This window comes from Mus musculus, chromosome 3, assembly GCF_000001635.26.
Source record: "Mus musculus strain C57BL/6J chromosome 3, GRCm38.p6 C57BL/6J".
Taxonomy (NCBI): domain Eukaryota; kingdom Metazoa; phylum Chordata; class Mammalia; order Rodentia; family Muridae; genus Mus; species Mus musculus.
Window position 1 is genome coordinate 104,901,051 of NC_000069.6, and position 18,057 is coordinate 104,919,107.

At 38.8% G+C, this 18,057-nt stretch overlaps 1 protein-coding gene and 1 pseudogene across 6 annotated transcripts in view; one reads left to right on the plus strand and one right to left on the minus strand.

The window, feature by feature from the left end:
* Positions 1–18,057, plus strand: part of St7l (suppression of tumorigenicity 7-like) — an 84,823-nt gene that overhangs the window by 36,545 nt on the left and 30,221 nt on the right. The gene's annotated exons all lie outside the window — the stretch shown is intronic.
* Gm4525 (predicted gene 4525) lies at positions 14,803–15,146 on the minus strand (annotated as a pseudogene).

Here is an 18,057-nt window from a genome sequence, read left to right on the forward strand (position 1 = left end):
GCCCCCCCAAAAAAACAAAAAACAAAAAAACAAACAAAAACAAATAACAAAAACCACCTCTGAGAGGTGAACCAGATTGGAGAATTTACCCTAACCAGGTTCAGTACATTTTAAAGCTTTAATAATTAAGATTTATTGACTTAAATACAGAAATGTAGATCAGTGGGAGATAATATCCTAAAACTAACAAATTGTTCCATTAAAATATGGGCAAAAGATTTGAAGTTACGTCACCAAAGCTTTGTGAGTAGCGGATAAACAGCGAAGCTCCTTAGCATTCCACACACAAACCACAGTGTGGTACTTCATCCCACTTGGGTGGTTCCTCGTGAGTACTGGGAAGTGTAAAGACAACATGCATTGCTTCTAAGGGTGTAAAATGGCACTTCTTTTGGGAAACAGTTGTGTAATTAAATGTAGGTTTACTGTGGGACCCATCAATTCTATTCCTAAGTATCTGGTTGAGAACAGTGAAAGCTTGTCCAAAGTTTTTATGTGCAGTTATTCACAATAGTCAACAACTTGTAAAAATTAAGAGTGAGGAAGTTGCGGTGAAGCTGTAACAGAACGCTGATGACAGCAGCAGTGGACAGTGAAAAAGCCTGAGGCCAAAGACCTGACCTCTGTGAAATGCTAAAATAAACAAATAAGCTGACCTTGTAGACACATTCAGATCAGTGGGCCCACAGGCTGAGGATGAGGTGGGAATAGGCTTATATTAGCAGGAGGGGACATTCTGTGATTAAAGGTGCAGATTTATATATAAAGTTACTAAAAACTTCGAGTTGTATACTTGAACAGGTGATTTTCTAAAAGTTTTAGGTTTGACTATAAAGTAATGAGTTGATGGTGACATCTTCATGCAAGTGTGTAATGATTCTCTGCTCTCTTCTCTTCTCTAGTTTGTTCTTCCTGCTTTCCCATTATCATTCTATTACCTTCTCTATTTCCCACCTCCCTTAAGAATTCTTCCTACCTTCTTATGATCCCTTCTATTAATTTAATGATTTAAAAACACACACATATAAATACATGCATATTTGTGGAGAGGATACATGTTTGTGTGTGTGTGTCGGGGGAGTACAAGTATATGTGCTCCAGCGTGTCCATGTGGAGTACAGATGACAACCTCCAGTGTTGTTCCGCAGGATCCATCCATCTTGTCTTTGAGACAGGATCTCTTGCTGGCCTACTACCTCCCTGAACATTTTGTTTACATGGAATCTGGGGCTCTTACATAGGTCCTCATGGTTACATGGCAACTGAGATGACTTCCCAGCCTCGTATGTTTTAACTTAGTGCCATAGATGAGGCAAGTGCCATATTTGCCTTTTTGGTCTGGCTTATTTTATTTAACATAATAAGTTGCGCTATTTTTTTCTGCATGTGTCACAGTTTCTTTTTCCTTTATGTCTGCATAAATTCTGTTGTGTATATGTGCTGCCTTTTTATCTATCCATGTATTGATGAATATCTAGGCTGCTTGTCTTTCCTGTCTGTTGGAAATAGTGCAGTTTTAATGTGGATATGCAAGTCTCTGTTGTTGATTAGAGTCATTTGGGTGTATATCAAGAGTTCTGTATTCAGGGTTTTTGTTTGTTTGCTTTGGGTTGTTTGTTTGTTTGTTTTTTGGTTATTTGAGACAGGGTTTCTCTGTGTAGCCCTGGCTTTCCTGGAACTCACTTTGTAGACTAGGCTGGCCTCGAACTCAGAAATCCGCCTGCCTCTGCCTCTTTGTTCAGTTTTTAAGGAATCTCTATACTGACTTCCATAGTCACTGATATAATCCTGTCAGCAGGGAATAAGGAAAGTTCCTCTTCTGTTACAGTCTCACCAATGTATTTTGTCATAAGTCTTTTTAATGGTAGCCATTCTGACTTGGGTGAGGCGGAATCTCAAAGCAGATTTAATTTGTTTTTCCTTTATGAGTAAGGGTGTTGAATACTCCGCAAATATTTATTGTTTACTTGTATTTCTTTCTTGAAAACTGCATATTTAGTTTATTAGTTCATTTATTTTTAAATTCTATTTTATTTAGTATGTAGCCAAATAGAAACTATTGATATGTTATGTAATGTAATTCATAACTGTATTTTGAGTAGCCCATTTATTGATAGGGTTATTTGTAAAGTTTTTGGTGTTTAATTTTTACAGTTCTTTATCCTGGATGTTAATTGATTGTCTGATAGTGGTTAGCACACATTTTTCCTGTTGTGTAGGTTGTGTCTTCACTCCAGGGATTGTTTCTGTTGTGCGCAAATGCATCTCGATTTGATGTAATGCTATTCTATAAGACTGTGTGTATGTGTGTGTATATAACACATTAATTTTTTATTTATAGATAGAAATTAGTTTCCCCTTGACCAAATATCAGGGCAGATGCCAGTTCTGCTCTGTCAGAATATACAGCTAAGTATAATGGTGCTGTGAACTGTCATTTGTAGTCAGATGCTTTAAGCTGAGTGTCATCAAGATGATTATTAAGATGTTCGGGAGAAACGCTAAGCCCTAACAACTTGAATGCTATCCCACTTAAATAATATTGATGTCATATGAACTGGAAGAGCTCTGGAATTTGTAGCTGTTTTTGCCAGGTTTTATAAATGATGAAGCATGCACAGCTCATTCTCTGGCTGTGGGTGCTCGCTATTCCTGACTCTCAGCTGGAAGAGAGCAAGCATAAAGGGCGTTGGGGGATTTCCCCTCAGACTTCAACTGTGGGGTGTAATAACTTAGTTAACCAATGGAAGAGTGTCATTCAGTACATACATACATTTCAATTTTCTTTTGCCTTACAAATTTATTATGCAACTTTGTCAAATAGTTCCATGAGTCTTAGCAGTAAAATGACAGGGGATAAAAGTGTTTACGCAGAAACTATTTTCTGGCAACTCTCCACATAACAGAATGTCTATAGGTCTAGAGCTATGCTGTTTGTTAAAGCTGGAAGCTGTTAGATGTCCGACAGGAAGATGATATAAATCTCTTCAGGCTATGGATTTGCTTTGAGGTATTTCACTAATATTGATGATTTATATAGATTTTTTTCCTATTGAATGTATTTCACTATGTGATAACTATGATGTTGTATCAAAGTAAAATAGTATATTTTCATTGGTTTTGACTTGTTCTTCATTACCTGGCTATGGCTTCAGTTCAACAAAAATTATTTTCCAAGTCACTGAAAAAGATTCTGTGTCTTTTAGCTACTATAGGAATAGTCAAATTTTTTATTTTCAGTAGAAATTATTTCATCTAATCTAACTATCCCACAGAATTACGTTTTATTAGTTTTTACTCTCATATTCTTTATTTATTTTTATGTGTATGGGTATATTGATTGTATGCATGTCTGTTTATCATGTGTGTGGCTGATGCTTATAGACTTCAGAAGAGGGTGTTGGATCTCCTGGACCTGTTCTTATAGACAGCTGTGAGCTGTCCTGTGGGTAGTGGGAATCAAGCCCTGGGCCTGGGGAAGAGAAGCCAATACTGCTGAATCTCTCATCTGTTACCCAACCGTAAGATAGTGTCATTGTTTTTATTGAGATAATTCATATAATTTACTCTCTTAATGTACATAGCATTCTGACGTGATCACATGACTATAAAATCATTACCACTATCTAATTCTAGAGCATATTCATTAGTCCAGTAAAATGTATGGAGTCACTTCTTTCTCTTCTACCTTTACATAGGTTCCAAGGATTGAACTCAGGCCACCAAGCTTGTGACAAGTCCCCTTTACATGATGAGCCATCTGACTGACACTGATAATTATTATAAATTAAGTATATTATCAACTTATGATACAGCAATTCTCCAAGGTATATACACAGGAGGTCTGAATGCCTATGTTTACCAAAAGGCTTGGGCACGAGTGCACATAACGATGCCAAAGTGAAAACAACCCAATTGCTCATCAACAACACAAGCAAACTGCAGTGTAGTCCACAGTGGAGAAGAGAACTTGTGATATGAGAAAAATACGGATGAAGCCCAAAAGTATAGTTCAGAAATGAGGGTTCCATTGGCAGGACATTCAAGAAAGGGCAGGGAGTAGTCTGTGGTGGCTGAAATGTCTCTTGCCTTTGGGATATGTAATTAATAGCAGAGGAGAGCTTTCTGAAGTGAAGACAATAACTCTGAAGCTAAATGCAGCTGTTGCTTGACTGCATTTGTTGAAAGTCACTGACCTGCATGTAGAAGATATGTGTATTTTAAATTATAGTTTAATGAAGCAGAAAGAATCAGACTCATGATGAAAACATTGTAAAAGTTCCATGCCTTCTTAAAAATGCAATAGTATATTATATAGTTAGTGTGGTATTTTAGTGTCAATCTCTAGTACTGATGACTGTGGTCAGGATCTCTATTTGTGCTGGCCAGTGCATATGTCTTCTTGATACACACTAGGACCATCTTGGAAGAAGGAGTCTTAATCGAGAAAATGCCAGTTGTCTTGGAGGCAAGTCTGTAGGGCGTTCCGTGGTTGATAACTGATGTGGGAGAGCCAGCTTCCGTGTGGGTAGTGCTGCTTCTGGGCAGGTGGCCCTGGTGAAATAAGAAAGAAGACTGAGCAGATTATGAGGAGCAAGCCAGGAACAGCTTTCCTCTGTGGCTTTTGCCTCATTCCTGCACTATTTTCAGTTCCTGCTTTGATTTCCTCCAGTAATTGACTGTTACCTGGATGTATAAGAGGAAATAAAACCCTTTGCTCCACCAGTTGCTTTTATTCATGGTCTATCACAGCAATATATACCTAACTAAGGCACTACTCTGCTTCGGATTCATTATCTCATTTTGTTTGATCTGTTCCTTCATGTACTCTTTCCACATGACTATTATTCTGTGCTTACGCTTTACCACGTAAGAGCTTGGGGATTGCTTGGAATAAGGGACAAAGTAAACATAGTAATGAGAGGGTTAACAGTTAACCAATTTCAACTAGTTAACACTCTGAGGACAATTTATTTGTGTGCTACTGGAGAAGCCCTTGGGGTTAGAGAGAAGTAGAACATTTGAGAAGGTAGGAATGACGGTGTCAAGGCAGGAGGATCTTGAATTAGAGGCTTGTCTGAGCTATAAATGGACACCCTGCCCCAAAACCAAGGCAGGAGGATCTTGAATTAGAGGCTTGTCTGAGCTATAAATGGACACCCTGCCCCAAAACAACATATGGCTGAGGATATTCCTCACTCATTCGAGTGCCTAGCAGGAATATACTCTTAGGGAAAACTGTGCCTGTGACGGCCCATGCCTGCAATCTTGGTGATTGCCTTGATGAATCAGACCTTTCTTTATTAAAGTATACTTTGAAATGCACTGATCACCAATTGAAAGGTCATCCATAGCTACATAGCAAGTTTGAGCGGCCAGTCTGGGATAAAACCTCGTCTCAAAAAGCAAATAAATAATAAAAATAAAACAAATATAAAATCTTTAATACATTTCTGTATTCTGGGCACATATCTAATAATATTACATCTACAGCTTTTAAAAGTTATTTTCCCATATAGCTGTTTTTTAGAATTATCTTTCCAAGAAAGCAGACCACATCTGAAATTTTCTGTAAGTACAAGAGAAGTTTTAAAAATATATTTATACATAGAAAGTAAATCCTTTCTGAGTCTGGCATGGTGGTATATTCCTGTAATCTCAGCACACAGAAGGCAGAGGAACTGGTTATCTGTTACTTCTAGACAGTCAGAGCTACATGGTAAAACTCAATCTCAAAAAAGTCAAAAACAAAAGAACAAAGTAAAATCCTTGGTGGTTGAACAGAAATTGAATCCTGTATGATGCTCTGAGTTTCATGCAATGAGATGGTTATACCTTTAGTTTGTATTTTGTTGGCTAAATATATATTAGCAGCATATATAAAACAAGACAAAGAGGCATGGAGTTGAGATTCTGGGAAGTGGTGTTGAATTCTACTGTCCAAATTTACAGCACAGTGAGACGGTTGTCTTTCCTTATAGTGCTGTGTGGCCTAAGTGGGAGTGGCAGGCTATGGAATCTTATCATTGGCACTGTAGGGTGATGTAGAAAGGAATTTTCCAAGTTTGCTCCAGCATGCCCTCCATAGCCTCCCTTCCCTTTCTCTACTCCCAAGAATGGTAGGTATTATGTCTTGTTTGTTTGTTTCTTAATTCACATAGCAATTCTGTTTACTTTCTCTCTGGGAATTGTGTTCAGTCTCCCCAGTACATGCTCATAGACTGCATTCAGCCTGCCTGTCTAATCTTATAGAATGTGCACTGAGAACACTTAATTGCAGAGATAAATTGGTTCTTTGTGTGCATGACTGATCAAGAGCAAAGCACCTTAATTTTAGATGTCTTCAGAGAGATTTTTCTTTAACCTCTGCCTTTAAGAGGAAGATTATAAAGCATTATCATTACTTCAGGTCAGAATTATATTGCTTTTGGTCAAAAGCTGTTGTAAGATTTACAAACTAATAGAAAAGAGTAATCTAAGGATAAATTATAAAGATCAAAGCAGTTGAAAATTAAAGTGAATTTTAGTGTAAGCTTAGGTATGGTTTTAGACTCTTAAAGAAACCATCCATGCAGAAAGGCCCTGGGTTCGATCCCCAAGCACTAAAAAGAGGGGGAGAAGGACAGAGAGCAAGCGCCTGACCATACGTCATCATGCCTGTAATTATAGCTTTCAGAGTGGCTGTAACTTTGATATGTGTAGTGAAAAGTAAGGAACTAGAGATATTAAGAAACTAGATTGATGTCAGGCATTTCTCTCATTTATTCCCTACACGACAGTCGGGTTATTCTGAGGTCATACAGGAATGCCAGCAGCACATACTGGATGTTGGCTTTGGTTCCTGTCCAGCTATATTTTATTTGTTGATAATTTTCAAATCTATATCTTTTAATGCTGTTTTGCTTCTCATTTTCAGACTTGAATTTTTCATCCTATAGAAGTATTTCAGATATTAGGTTTCAAACTAAATTTTTAAAATGTATTTTAAAGTATTTTTTCCTTCTTATTTCTTCATTTTGATTTATGGCTTCATTATCCCTTTCATTCATTCTTTCTCTTTTGTGATAATGACGATGGTGGATATAGAGTATATACCTATACCAGGCTAGCTTTAAACTCACAACAGTGTCCTAGCCTCAGCCTCCTAAGAGTGTATAGAATGCCCCCATGCCTGGTTTTCCTACATTAACTTTTCCCTCTGCCCTTTCTGAAGGACTAGCATAGTATAACCTTTAAAAAGTCTTCAGATCTAGGCTCTCACCAGCTAGTGTGCACTTTACTTCCACTTTTAAAAAGCTCTCGGGAGGCAGAGGCAGGCAGATCTCTGAGTTCCAGGCCAGCCTGGTATACAAAGTGAATTCCAGGACAGCCAGGACTAAACAGAGAAACCCTGTCTTGAAAAAAAGAAAGGAAGGAAGGAAGGAAAAAAGAAGAAAGAAAAAGAGAGAGAAAGAGAGAGAAAAAGAAAAAGAAAAGAAAGAAAGAAAGAAAGAAAGAAAGAAAGAAAGAAAGCAAGGTATTACTGAAGCAAAGGTTTTTTTTTTTTTTAATATCAAGTATTTCAGAAGTTTCTAAAATAAAAACAAAAAGTTCATTATTTAGCTAACTTAACTTTTCTGGAATTAACCATTATTTCTGCTTACTGTATATTATCAGACATTTATATTCCTATCCTCTCCCCACCCCAACTCCACTCCCAACACAGGATCTCACTATGTAGTTTAAGCTGGCCTTGAATTTGCTAAAGAGTCTAATTTGCTAAGTCTCCCTACCATTGCACATATATTCAGTGTCTCCTCCATCTGCCATTCTCTAAGCTCTCAGCCACACACTATCTTATTTTTAAAGGAGTCTTTATTAGTTTGCTCAGCTGAAGCCTGTGTTCTGGTTTAAATATGAAATAATCTCCGCGGGCCCGTGTATTTAAATGTGAGCCCTTGGTCCCTAGCTGGTGGTACTGAGGTGGGAGGTTACTGAGCATTTTGGACATGGGGTCTTGATGGCAAATATAGGACTCGAGGGTACTAGGCTGGCTTTGCCTTCAGCTCAAGCTCCCTCCTGTTCTGAGATGTAGCAAGCCATCTCTCAATCTCTTGCTTCAACTGAACCAGCCATATCAGCCACTCTGCCTTCCCTACAGTAGTAGATTATAGACGCCATACTGAGAGTCAAAAGTATGCCCCCTCCATTAAATTGCTTCTTTCAAGTATTTGGTCATGGTGATATGAACTAATAAAGAAAATTGAAGATGCCAGCAATGAATTGTTGCTGTGGTAACCCTGAGCACGTGCTTACAGTTGGTCTGTAGAAAGAATGTGGAAAGTTGGAGCTGTGGACTAGAGATGTTTTAGAATGCCGTGAGTGGAGCTGAGTGGCCCATTCTGGTAGGAGCGCTGAAGACTAGAGTATCTGCAGACAAGAAAGGCTACACTCATGAACTCTCAGCGGGGAATAAGGACTATTGAAACTAAAGACTATTCATGTTACATTTCTGGCAATATATCTGCCTACCATCTGCCCGTGTCCTGAAATTTTGAGTGAGACTGAGTTAAGTAATAGACTAAGGCTGACAAAATGGCTCACTGGGTAAAAACACTAGGTGTCAGATATGATGACCTGAATTTAATCCCCAGAACACACATGGTAGAAAGAGAACAAATTTCTACAAATTATCTTCTGACTTCCACTCAAGTACTTGCACACACACACAGCGCTCTCTCTCTCTCTCTCTCTCTCTCTCTCTCTCTCTCTCTCTCTCTCTCTCTCTCTCTTTCTCTCTCTCTCTCTCGCACACACACACACACACAAATAAAGATAACAAATGTTTTTTAAGTACTGGACTAATTGTTTGATGGAGGACATTTTAAGACAGCATTAACAGTTAGGCTGTAACATACTGCTTCTTCCAGAGTCACAGTGAAGAAAGCAGAGAGTAGAACAGAAAAGTATGAAAAACTATGTATGCATTTTGGGTAGGAAAGGAGCTTGAACTTAAAGTTGCAGACAAGACCTTAAAGTTAGGACAAAGTGGCCCCTGTAATTGTTAAAGAAATTAGCACCTTAAAAAAGGCTTTATACTTTGTACGGGGCAAGACCCTACACATTAAAGTGTCTAGGGTGTGGACTGGAGATGAGACAGGGTTTCTCTCTGTAGCTCTAGCTGTTCTGGAACTCACTCTGTAGACCAGGCTGGATCTCAAACTCAGAGATCTAGCCTCTTCTGCCTCAAGTGCTAGGATTAAAAGTGCGCACCACTACCACCTGGTAACTGGAGACCATTTTGGAAAATAAGAAGGGAGAGTTCCTGAAAAGACAGCGACTTCAGTGTGCTATGCTGAAGACAGCTACCTCGGGAAATGTTTCCCCGGGTTCAGCCACACAGATGTGCAGAGGCCTCTGTGGCCATTGGTCTAACAGGTTTGACTCGAGGCTGCCTCTCACACTGGCAACAAAACTTGGCATCGTCACTGTGTTGCTGCTTTTGCGGGCATGCAGGATACAAGAGTGAGGTATGTAACAAGGTTCCAGAGAACCTCCAAAGTTAGGCAATATGGAGCAGGATCAGATCCATAGAGAAGCCCCCAGAACTCAGTGTGTGATGCTGTGGAAGTGAAGCTTAGGTTGCAGTAAAGACACAAATGCCGGAAACATGAGATATCTATCAAAGAATGCTGCAGCACTGGGTGGATTGACCCAGGAGACTGGCCACGTGTGCTGCAAATAGTAGGCATGTAGTGGTGTCCACACAAGCGTGTTGAAATTCAGATGATGCTACAATGAACTGTAGGCAGTGGAAATGGTACTGACATGTTTTGTACTTGCTATGGGGTATCAGTCTTGCTTTCGTCTCGTTTTTCCTTGTTATCCTCCTATCCTGAATAAGACTGTTTCATCTGTGCCATTGTTTATTGGAAGTCTGTAAATTGTTTTTGTTTTTTTACAGCCTCACATTTAAAACATAGTCTTGAGTCTTAAAGCAGATTTGGGGCTTTTGAATAGTGTTAGACTTACAAGACTATGGAGACTTTTGAAATTGGAATGAATGTAGTTTTCATTATGAGATGGCCATGAGCCTGTAGGGGCCAAGGGAGGAATGCTATGTTAGAATGTGAAATAACCTCCTCCCAGGCTTATATGTTTGAACATTTGTTCCCTTGCTAGTAACACTATTTGGGAAGTTACGGAACCTTCTAAACATGAGATGAGGCCTAACTGGCAGACATGGGGTGTCTGGCTGGAACCCTCTTCTTCCCAGCCCTCAGTGGAGCAAACCACATCATCGTGTCCCCCGTTATGGACCCTGATGGTTCAGCCATCATGTCCTCTCTTCCATGGTGGACTGTATCCCCAAATCATGAGCCACAGTAAACCTCTGCTCCCTTAGGCTGCTTCTGTCAGGGTTTTGGTCAGAGTAGCATAAACTAATAAATAGAATATGGCACTCCTTTAGCACCCTAGTCATATTTTGGCAGAGGGGCCTGTTTTTAATGCTTCTATTCCCTGTTGGTAAGAAGAGGTCCTCTTGGGGATTAGAGAGAAGGATCAGCAGTTCAGAGCACTTGTTGCTCTTGCAGAGGACCTGGTGTGGTTCCCACATGTATATGGTGACTCACAACCATCCATAACTTTAGTTTCAGAGATCTGATACTTTCTTCTGCCCTCTGAAGGTACCAGTTATGCTTGTGGTACACAGATATACATGCAGACAAAACACACAAAACAAATAAACATTAAGAAAAAAAACAGCTCTCATACACTGCAGAAAACTATCTTAAAAATAAAATAGCCTTTTGTCTTAGCCTCCATTTCATGTCAGTGCTCTACCTAGTATATAGCACTTAATAAATATTGGTAAATAGATTATGTTATGTTTTAAAAATTTAGGCATCAGTTTGGGTGGTGGTGCACAGCTTTAGGCCCAGCACTCAGGAGGCAGAGTCAGGCAGAACTCTGAGTAAGAGGACAGCCAGGGCTACACCAAGAAACTGTCTTGAAAACCAAAAACAATACGTACGGGGGGTGGGGTGGGGAAATGTGTGTGTGTGTGTGTGTGTGTGTGTGTGTGTGTGTGTGTGTGTGTGTATAAACATTACATTAACATTTTAAGCCATTTCCTTAAGTTTTTATAAGCTTTAGTTAATAATATATTTTACCTTTAAGGCCATTAGTATAATTTTAGCATGATGTTATTTCTTCACATATTATTAAATTGTTCAATTTTAATGAATAATTACATATTAATTAAGATGTTGGTTCTGTATAGAGGGCAGAGAGAGATATGTAAGATTATTGTATGAAGCAAGGTGGTCGTGATACATACATGGAGACAGGAGCAGTGGATCTCTGAGTTTGAGGCCAACTTGGTCTACATCTAAGACAATCAGGGCTACACAGAGAAACCCTGTCTCAGAAAGGGGTGGGGGGTGTTACTGTATGAATGAAGAAGTAAGTTGCACAGCAGTTTGATCCAACAGACAGTATAGTAAGGACATCCAGGAACTAGGAGCACAGCTCACTTACCGTGTGCTTATTAACATGTGCACGGTCCTGTGTTTGGTCTCCAGCATCACAGTGAAACATGTTCTATGCATGAAAGAGAATCTAGGTGGACAAATAACTACCTTTATATTTTCTTTTATTCTTCAAACATGAAACTTTTTTTTATTACATAGCTCTGTTAATATCTGTGGTTTTATATATAACATGTGTACTTTTCTGGGTTTTTTTTGTTGTTGTTGTTGTTGTTTTGGTTTTTGTTTTGTTTTGGTTTTTTTTTTTTTTTTTTGGTTTTTTGAGACAGGGTTTCTCTGTATAGTCTTGGCTGTCCTGGAACTCACTTTGTAGACCAGGCTGGCCTCGAACTCAGAAATCCGCCTGTCTCTGCCTCCCAAGTGCTGGGATTAAAGGCATGCGCCACCACCGCCCGGCATACATGTGTACTTTTCTAAGCAGAAAAAGACTGAAATAAAACCATCTTTCAGTTTTTTACCTTATTCTCCTTATAAAAGTAAAGTCTAGGTAGCAGAGTGGCCCTTCTTTCCTTCCTTCCTTCCTTCCTTCCTTCCTTTCTTCCTTCCTTCCTTCCTTCCTTCCTCTCTCTCTCTCTTCCTCTCTCTCTCTCTCTCTCTCTCTCTCTCTCTCTCTCTCTCTCTCTCTCTCTCTTTCTTTCTTCCTGGTTGTTTGTTTTGGTTTTGTTTCTCTGGAGTTAGAAAATACCTTTGACAGGGCTGAGGTGATAATTCATTGGGTCAAGTGCTAACTGCACAACCACAAAGACCTGAGTTCTTCTCCCCAGCACCCATGTTAAAGCCAGCTGTGGTGGCTTAGCTTATGTCTGTAACTCCAGCCTGGCAGGGGATGGGGGTTGTCATGTGTAACAGAGACAGGCAGGTCTAAGGGGCTCCCTGGCCAGACAATCTAGCCAGAACAGTGAGCTCCAGGTACAGTGAAAGACCCTGTCTCAAAAAAATAAGTTGATGAGGCCAGTGAGGTGGTCTTGCAGGTAAAGGTGCTTGCTGATGGTACAAGCTTGACAACCCCAGAGCCCATGGAAAGGTGAAAGGAGAAAACTAACTCCACAAGTCGCTGTCTGGCCTCCAGGCATGCATGTGTGCACACACAGACTGCTGCTGCTGTCACCACTTAATTATAATAGTAGCTTCAACAATAAATAACAATATTGCAAATAGGGAGTGATAGAAGACACCTAGCATTGGTCTCTAGCCTCCACAGTCCCACACATGTGCACACACACACATGCTCAAACACACATATACAAAATGTCTCTGAGTAAAAACTGATGTATGAGTTTGAAAACATTTTGTTGAATATATCAGATCACATCAGTTCATTTCAGTTTTAGGTAGTAGAATGTGCTGGATACTGTAGGAAAGTATGAAAAATAGAGTTTCTCTTGTGCATTAACTTACAGCCTACACTGCATAGCAGAAATTCCTGAACAGCCATTTCTGGAGATCATAAAATAAGTATTGTAATAGTGTTATATCTTATTTAAGTGCATGTTTGCAAAGCCTGGCACACGTTGAGGACATGATCTACATTGTGATGTCTGCCAGGCCCATTGAGTACATTAAAAACAAGATTTATTGATTTTTATTTTATGAGTGTTTTTCCTGTATGGAAATATGTGCATCATATGCAGTCCTGATATCCACAAAGACTAAAAAAAAACCTCGGAATATCAGGAAGTGAAGTTACAGATGGTTGTGAACTACCATGTGGGTGCTGGGACTCAAACCCCAGACCTTTGAAAAAGCAGTAGGTGCTTTCACACCTGGGCTAACTCTCTAGCACCAGGTACATTTTTTTCCCTTATATTTTAGGAGCCAAATTTAATTTGGTAGAAACTGAAAAAAATGTTTTGCTTTAAAGTCAAATTGTAAAGGATATTTAGGCCGAGGATTTAGCTCAGTGGTAAGAGTTATTCTGCAACATGCACACACACACATGTGCTCTAGGAAAAGTAAAAAGGATTAAAGGATTTTTGTTGGTGGGTATAACATGATAATAAAACATGACCAAAAGGAAAGGTTCAGTGTATCACTTTAATTCATTGCTTGTTTGGTGACACTGGGTATTGATTCTATGGCTTTGTGTGTGGTAGGCAAGCACCACTGAGCTAAATCCCCAGTCAAGGGAAATTTTTATGAATAATTAACTTGAGCCAATATTGACCCCCCCAAACCAAACCAAAATACAAATCAACTTTTAAAATATAAATTTCTGAATTATAATTTTCTATTAAGTGTGTCATATTTATTTATGTACTATGCATTGACACTGAGAATAGTTGACAGTGAAAATATAGGTGTATAGTTGCTGCTCAAAAAATGTTTCCTGGACATATTAAATTGATATAATATTAACCAAATATCTTTGTCTATATATACTCACACTAAATACCATGTTGTAAACTTTGTTTAAAACTTTCACATTCTAAATGAAAAGAGAACTGATTTAAGAATTAAACAGTTCTCCTCTGGAGCTGTGACCTAGTCTTATGATGCCATCTCCCCCCGTGATTACACTGTCAGTGGTTCCTACTGAAGAAGCTCTTAATGCACTCGTCAGGAGCAGAAGGAATCGTGTCAGAGGTCAGCCAGTGGAGTCCATTTTCCCACAGCTGCCTGGTGTGAGTGATCTTTTACTGTGTTTCAAAAAAAAAAAATGGGCCAGGATTAGAGAGGATTAGAAAGAATATTACCCTCCTGAATACAGGCCCAGGGCACTGCAGAGAGAACCCAGCCAGGCAGCAAATGGGCTTTCCCTGGCCAGGACACAACCTCTGCTGCATTCCTTTTAAGAAACTGAATGGGAAACGTTAAGTCCCCAAACTGGATTAGTAAATAATCTCATAGTTTGTGACATCTGCTAAAATACATTGATGAGCAGACTGCATTCTTACACCTGAGGAGCCAGAAGCATCAAGAGTCTGAGTAATTAAAGGTGGGCAGGAAGCTCAGTAATTCCTGGAGAAGTGCACTTCATAAACGAAGAAAATATCAGTCTAGGTGCATTAGTGCAACCAGGATGTAATATCCATTACTTAAGGCTTAAGATTGGAAATCCTTACAACTTTTTTAAGAGTCTTTCTAGATCTTATTGCTTATAAGAAAGCTTAAAAATTACAACTTCAACTCTCTATGTTCTTTATAACTTATACACCTTACAGTGTGTGAATAAATCTTTTGAGACACCCTCTTTACACTTTACATTATACATTTTATATATATATATATATATATATATATATATATATATATATATATATATATATATATATATATATCCAAAATGTGTTTATTGGGAAGGTTCCCACTCATCTTCAATCAGGGGCTTTCAGTGCTGCTTCCTCCTGAAGGAGCCTCCTTCTGTCAGCCTTGCTTTTCCACCTGTAGGATGACAGAGGACAGTGGAGCAGCCAACACACAAGACTACTGTTTGTGCATGGCTGAAGACCGTGGTGATTTTATAGCACCTGGGCATTTCACATCGATAAAGAAGAAATTGGGGCTCTGCACCAGGCGCTTTTTCTTGTGTTTCCTCTTCTCCTCTTCTGGAGAGGGGTGGAGGAGATCCTTTGCGAGAGGCATGTTCTCGTAGGGAGGTCGTCACTGCCCGAAAGGCATTTTTTTCTTTATATAATAAACGTAGAATTTGGACTTCGTAATATATCATTTAGTAGCAAATTGCTTATTAGCTCCGAGCCTGTTGGAAAGGAAGTGCATAGACCTCAGCATTAGGAGGAATTTAGCTACTAAATGTTGACATTTTTTTCAAGTCTTCCACTTGATATTAGATCTGATGCACCAGAGGCTTCTTTATATCTTTCTTAACGAAAGTCATGACTTGGTTAATGTAATGACTATGGCTATATTGATTTTAGCATCTGCTTTTGTGTTTCTGGTTTTTGACATGCTGAAGATTAAGCTCAGAGCCTTGAATATGCCAAGCAAGCTCTTCACCACTGAGCTGAACCCAAGCCCCACACTTTGTTATAGATTATAAGATTAGAATGTTTTCTTCAAGAGTTATGATAAGCTGAGCATGGTGGTGCATACCTATAATCCTAGCCCTTTAGAGGCTGCAACAGAAGATTTACAAGTTGAAGCTAACCTGGGCTTAACATAGTAAGACACCATCTATGAATGGATGAGTGGATGGATGGATGGATGGATGGATGGATGGATGGATGAATGGAATGAGATAAAATTTGGTTCCATATGTGAAAAAGAATTTATAGTGGGCACTTCACCCGTGTCTTAAATATGTAATGTTGTGTGCTGTCTGGTACAATACCTGTGCTTTGAATGTTTCCTATTCCCACAGCTGCTCACCCCCAGCAATGTGATTATCCATATCCTGATCATCTTTAAATATCAACTCCATCAATGTATAGTTATTGTATATTTCAACATTACTACCTCAAGGTGTTTACCCAAGTGAAATAGACACATGTACATCAAAGCTTTTATATAAATATTTAGCATTATCATTTGCTTTTGTTTCTTGCTTGCTTTTTCTGATGTGTGTTTTCTTTTTGAGACACATTCTCATATATGCCACTTGGCCTTGAACTCATAGTATAGTCAAGGATAAACTTGAACTCTAATCCTTTGGCCTCCACCTCCTGAATATCAGGATTACAGGTCCACACCATCGTATTTAGTGTATGCTAGATATGAAACCCAAGGCTTCATGCATGCTAGACAAGCACTCTACCAACTGATTTATGTACCCAGGCCAGTATTATTGTTTCTTTCTTTCTTTTCTTTTTTTTTTTTCTTTTTTTAGTTTCCTATGCTCTGTCTTTATTTTTATTTAGTACGCAGGTAAACTCATTGATATCTATTAGAATATTATTATTTTTTTGAAAATAAAATTTTATTACTCATAAATCATTAGTAAATAGTACTACAAGCAATAATAACTATAGAAATTTTGCCTTCAAGCTACAATGTAAGTTTTTCTTGATTTAAAGCATTTGTTACAGTACTCTAATTCTTTTTTTCATTTTTTATTATTAGATATTTTCTTTATTTGCATTTCAGATTTTATCCCCTTTTCTCATTTCCCCTCCGAAGCCCCCCCCCCAATCCCATCTCCCCTCTTTCTGCTCACTAACCCATCCACTCCTGATTCCTTGTCCTGGCATTCCCCTACATTGGGGCATCGAGCCTTCAAAAGACCAAGGGCCTCTCTCATTGATGTCCCACAAGACCATCCTCTGCTACATATGTGTCTTGAGCCTTAAGTTCCTCCCATATGTACTCTTTGGTTGGTGGTTTAGTCCCTGGGAGCTCTGGCGGGGGGTGGCGGGGTACTGGTTGGTTCGTATTGTTGTTCCAATTCCAGAAGTGGAAAGGATGCATGTCTAACAGCCAATGACTACATAAGAAGCATGGTGTATTTATGACGGAATGTTATTTAACTCTAAAGATGTGCTGTGACCTACGCGAACCTCAAAACTGCTAAATGAAAGAAACCAGTCACAAGTTTCCACATATCATATTATATATTAGCATAACAGTATTAGGATAATATATTTTTCCATCTGTATAAAATGGAAGCGGCAGTTATGGGGACAGAAATTAGGTTAATGTTTGGCTCAAAATATGGCAGTGAGAATGATATCAGAGGTTCAGTATCATTACCTCATTAACAGAGGTAATGAGAGCGTGTTAAGTTGACTATAGTGATGGATGCCCGTGGGTTTTTTTGTTGTTGTTGTTTGGGTTGTTTTTGTTTTTGTTTTTGTTTCTTGGTTTTTTGAGACAGGGTTTCTCTGTGTAGCCCTGGCTGTCCTGGAACTCACTTTGTAGACCAGGCTGGCCTCGAACTCAGAATTCCGCCTGCCTCTGCCTCCCGAGTGCTGGGATTAAAGACGTCCACTACCGTGCCCAGCTTCATGTTTTTTAATATTAAAAAAAAGGACATTGAATTCTGTATTTCAGATAATCTAATTCTATGCTATATGAATTAGATATCAACAAAGCTGTCTTAAAACCTTGATAAAATTAGTATTTCCACCCACATATTAATTGCTTATCCTTTTATAAGGTCCCAAACTCAGTCTAATGGTAATTATTTCCTTAAGAAACCTGTTTTTCGGGCTGGCGAGATTGCTCAAAGGTTAAGAGCACTGATTGCCTTTCCAGAGGTCCTGAGTTCAATTCCTAGCAACCACGTGGTGGCTTACAACCATCTGTAATGGGATCTTATGCCTTCTTTTGGTGTGTCTGAAGACAGCTACAGTGTACTCATATACATAAAATAAATAAATAAATCTTTTTTTTTAAAAAGAAACCTGTTTTTCATATTATTGTATGAGTTTGGTTTTTTTTAGTGTTTGAGTATACTGTATTTAGTGAATATAATTGACTCCCTTACAATTAAGTGTCCCACCATAAAATGGGAATAAGAGAAAACAGAATTGATGACACACAGTATTTTCAAGAAACTTTCTTGTGTGATTTTATACTTAATTGTTTCTTGAAAAGTATCTGCTCTCACATTATCTCTGAGTTTCACTTTCTG